Below are 5,299 nucleotides of genomic sequence, written 5' to 3' on the forward strand. Positions count from 1 at the left end.
TATTAGCACACTACATATACATGCATTTCTTCATACTCAAGACTTAAGGAGGACTTTCAATTTACACTCATTTTAAGACACAATATTGGGCTCTGTTCTGTTTTCTTCATCTGACCTTGTTTTCTCAGTTTATGCGTACTTTTTAAAAGACATCATTAGGTTGGTTCTCGGCCAACAGTAAGTAACAGGACTAGCTGTGTCCACCCTGCGTTAAAGACTTTTTCCAGTTCTGATCACATGTCACACTGTTGCTGTTGGTACATTTTAGAAATGGACATGAATCAGATGCTTGGCCAGTATTATTTTCTAAAGTTTTCAACTTGTCAAAGGCTTCTGAATGGTGGAAATAAAATTTTTAAATTCTAATCTCACCCTGATTTGTATCGTTAGTTCCACTTTACACAAAATTGTGTAGTTTCCTCTAGATTTTTAGAGTTTTGGGGTTACAAAAGATTTCTTGATTTTTTTCTTATAGGACTGACAATTTTCTGGAATAGAAAATTTCTTTCACTCATTCAGACACATGGTTTAATTTTTTCCCCTTTTAACGGCCCAACATGAATCTTCCACACCAACTTGAAGAATACATTTTCAGATTCCTGATTTTTAAAGAGCCACCCCAAGAATCTCCAAGCACAAAAACAAACCCATTCTATAGAATCTCTGTGATAACTCAGCTTAAAGCCAAATATAAACATGAAAACATAAAGATCGGAGGAAGCACGTTTATTACAATCAGACTTGCAGGAGTGAGTAATTTATCTCCCAGTTCATTTCAAGCAATTGTATGCTTACTTTATGCTTACTTTATGCCTATTTTGAAAAATAATTGCAATAATTTGTCTAACTTGCTTTGCTGCATTCTAGTGGGTTTTAAATTGGCTTGCTTTGCCTGAGTGGCTTTGCCAATAATGCAAACTTCTGATCTGTGGCAGAATGTACCTAGACTTGGCTCCAAAGAAGATGTGGTGAAGCTCATATGCCTACTTACTCGGAAAAAAACATAAAAAAGACAAAGTAATTACTCTATGGCATCTGAAAGGTTGATGATACCTGTGTACTGTATATTGCACATTTTCAAAGGTGTGGATCATTTCTTTTATTTGCTTTCTGTAAAACTGGACTAGGATAGCTATATTTGGGTGCCTACCACTGGTTCTTTGCTGTCATTACTATTAATCTTAACATCACAAGTGATCATGTTTGTAAGTGTCACATTAGACCTACCTGTCTAGTAACATGTGGGGTTTTTTTTAAGTACTTGGGACTATTCATAGTTATTACAAGGACTCAATTTTCATTGGATTATCAGTGTGTCTCCCTCATATGATCAATGTATGTTTTACTACGTTATATTTATTTTATTGCCCGTACCACTTTTTAGATGTAGCAATGATAGAAGATTACTCAAGGGCATGGGACTTGAGTTCATTTTCTTCAGCAAGAACTGTCCAACCTTTTAGCCCTCTTCTTTAAAAATCAACACCTTCTTTCCCATAAATACCAATCTTTGGTAGCCATGTCTTTTCATTCTCACCTCAGAAACTAGATTGGAAGGCAAGTCCCTATAGTTGGTCAAATTTCTGGATCACCAAGGGATGAACAGAACTTAGTCCTGTACTCCTATGGTATAGACTGTGATGACAACACATTGGTATCCAGCACATTTAATCTCAGAAACGTTTTCATCGTTTTGTTTATATTTGGTATTAGTACATGGGCAAATGTTTTATTTTTTTGGTGGCTTTCTCTTTAGATTCTCACAAATCTATGTTTGAAAAGAGTTGAGAAAAATCTGCAAGACAACTTTGAAACTAAAAAATAATGAGCATTGTAGTATTTTGTCACTGTCCTTCCTAATTTGTTTCTTTTATTCTATAGCAAGACCCAGTTAGATTTTACTTTAAGATGGCTTATTTTCTCTATTTATAGCATCCTATAGCAACTAGCATAGCATTTATTATGTAGTAGATATAAAATTAAGTATGTTTCTAAACTCATTTGTGGGGGAAGGATAGTCTTATTTTAATAAGCAGTCAGTAAGTTCTGATGCCTTTATTCAAAACTGACAACAGAATTTCCATACCGCATAAGTAATGCTCAAGAATGCTAGTGGATAGCCTCAAGGGCTCTGGGATGTGTGTGTGGGGGGGGCTCTGTACATCTCAGTGACATAGTGACCACAGGGTATAATAGAAATAATGTTGAGTCAGCAGGACTGGGTGGCAATGCTGGGGTTCTGTCTCAATCCCTTGAGCTTGGTGTTCAACTATGACCTGGGAGGCGGGACTAGATTGTCACTGAGAGCACTTTTTACCTCTACAATCATTCAGTCTATGATGGGCTCCTGAAATGTGTCATTTCTGAAGCTGGATATTTCTCAGTCCAATTCTAAATTATGACAAATACTCTAAATTAAAATATTTCATTAACAGAATTGCTGGGTGATCCATGTATTCATTATTAAATATCTGATCTACTCATAATCACTGAGTATTCTCTGGTGAAGACAGTCAGCCTTTCTAAACTGCCTCACTCACGAAGGTTGATGATATTTCCCTTCCCTGTGTAGGCAGTTGACATCCTTGGGTACTTTTGATTTTCTATTCTGACTTTAATGCATCCTAATGTTTCTGTGATACTGATGAACAATCTGGATTTCTATCTCCTTAAAGAGCTACACTGGATATTAGATGCATTTTCCTGAGACTTGTAGCTTGTTCTCTTATTAAGGCATATCTTTGGAGTATAAATACGTACATACATACATCCTTCCGATCTGTCTCTGTAATTCCCATTCCTCCTTTCTCTCATTGCTGGCCTCATTCCGATCCATTTCCTGCCTTTCGGAAACTTAAAGTCATGCAGCCATTTGCTAGGTGCCTATCCTATTCTTAAAATATAACTCTGGGGGCACCTGGGTGGCTCAGTCAGTTAAGCCTTCGGCTCAGGGCACGATCCTGGCATCCTGGGATCGAGCCCCACACCGGGCTCCCTAATCAGCGGGAGGCCTGTTTCTCCCTCTCCCTCTGCCACTTCTCCTGCTTGTGTTCTCTCTCTGTCAGATAAATAAATAAAATCTTTTTAAAAAATTCAAAAACATAACTCTGAAATATTTGCCAGTTATACCAAAAAAGGAGACTTTAATTCGTTTCACTGAAAGCTTCGATCTCCTTTTCTTCCTTTCTCTCTTACCCTAGAGATAGCTCTACACTTTGACTTTTTCTTCATCCCAACCACCTGAGAGACGCCCCCTTCAACTTCCTGTCCCCCTCCACTGCACATACGCTTTCAGGTACCAATGTGGCAAAGAACTCTCATGTTTAACTGACAACTGTAATTAATTCATAGTGACCAACCATCAGACGTGTATGGCAAAAAATGAGACGCTGCACTCAGGCTCCTCAGAAAGGCAATCTAAGGTCAATAGTTGAAGTTTTCTGTTGGCATGGGGTGGCTAAGTGAGGGGAAAGAGGTGTGCGTCCAGAGGCTTCTTATTCTGCTTGAGGACCATTCACTGTGGACAGTCCACTCTGAGTGCTTTAGGAGGAATGAAGTGTTATGTGATGAAATATATCATTTTCAGTATCATTTTACCTCCTTTGTAATAGGTAACGTCTATTTCTTGGTGAACTGAAAGATTTCAGTGATGGTATTTTATGGTATAGATATTGTAGCTTTCATCTTGTTTTCAATTATATAAGCAACAGAAACAGTAACTTGAATAGAATCTATCTACTTGTCGGGGGAAGCATCTGACTAATGTATAAGACTCAATTACTCTGAAGATATTCCCTCATATTGAGATACTATGACTCTATGACAAATTTGGAGATATATTTTCAATCATTATCCAAAAAGGCAGTGCTTGCTTGCAGATCAGGGGTCTGCAGACATTCTTTCATACAGGGACTTATAGTAAATAATTTCAGATTTGTGGGTCACTTAAGAGATCCTGGTTGCATATTATTCTCTTTTTTAAAAAAATCCTTTAAAAATGGAAAAGGTATTAGCACGTGGTCCTTACAAAGTTCACCAACTTTTTTTTTTAAGATTTTATTTATTTATTTGACAGAGAGAGACAGCCAGCGAGAGAGGGAGGGAACAGAAGCAGGGGGAGTGGAAGAGGAAGAAGCAGGCTCTTAGCGGAGGAGCCTGATGTGGGGCTCGATCCCAGAACGCCGGGATCACACCCTGAGCCGAAGGCAGACGCTTAACAACTGTGCCACCCAGGCGCCCCGAAGTTCATCAACTTCTGGTTTAGATTGCAAACATCAGAGAAATTGCCATACATAGATCTTTATGAGCTCCCTCTCTTAGACAACAATATTCTCACTAAAATGGACTAAACTTAAATAATACAATTACAAAACTAAAATATAATCCCATGACAAGGTGATGGAAAATACAGTTACCTAATGGTTAATAAAACTTTGGTTTGGGTCCTCATTGTGAGTAAGATAAGGAGAATATAAGAAAATGAAAAATGAAAAAATAAAGCCATTTAAAAATATTCCTATCTGGACAAGTTCCAGAAGACTAGGAGTTTTAAATCACAATGGAAAAATGATTATCTTCACTCTAACTCAATTTACTCTTTACTTGAAATGCATTGTTGTATTCATACCTACACCATCTTACTATATATATCCATTTGCAATAAAAAACAATTTATTAAAAATTCCACTGTGAACATAAAAAACACCTAGCACATATCAAATCAAGAATCAAAATGCTGATGGTCAATAGTAAGAATCAGATGCCATAAAGAAGTATTCCCTTTTTAGAGATCAGAGAGAGTCTTTTTATCTAGGGAAGAGAAAACAACGGATGCTTTCAGAAACAGTATGATTAGTTGGTAGAGTCCATGTATTCATTAGATATGACCTAAATAGATAGAAATAGGTTGATTTGTAGCTGATTTTGTCATGGTGTTCAATCATTCATATTTGTGAATAAAAAGAATGCACTACTTGTAAACTGAAGTTTTATATTAACTTTTATATGACCATAGGTGACCAATTGGAGAATAACCCACTCCTTGCCTTTTCTGAAACTCTTCCTCTTCATATGTGGTACTGATATACTGGTAAATCATTTAGTGATTCTGAAACCAAAAAGAATTATTGGTTTAAGTCTTCTCAATTCTGAGAAAGAAGGTCTTTTTTACACTAGCAGAATGTCCATAGTAGGAGGGAAATATAATTTTGCTGTGTAGTGTAAGTAAGGCTAAGAAATTTATCACTGAATTTCTCAAACCATTTGGTGTTGGAAAGCCTAATCAATCATTTGTGAATGT

This window comes from Ursus maritimus, unplaced genomic scaffold (assembly GCF_017311325.1).
Source record: "Ursus maritimus isolate PB19 unplaced genomic scaffold, ASM1731132v1 scaffold_20, whole genome shotgun sequence".
Taxonomy (NCBI): Eukaryota; Metazoa; Chordata; class Mammalia; order Carnivora; family Ursidae; genus Ursus; species Ursus maritimus.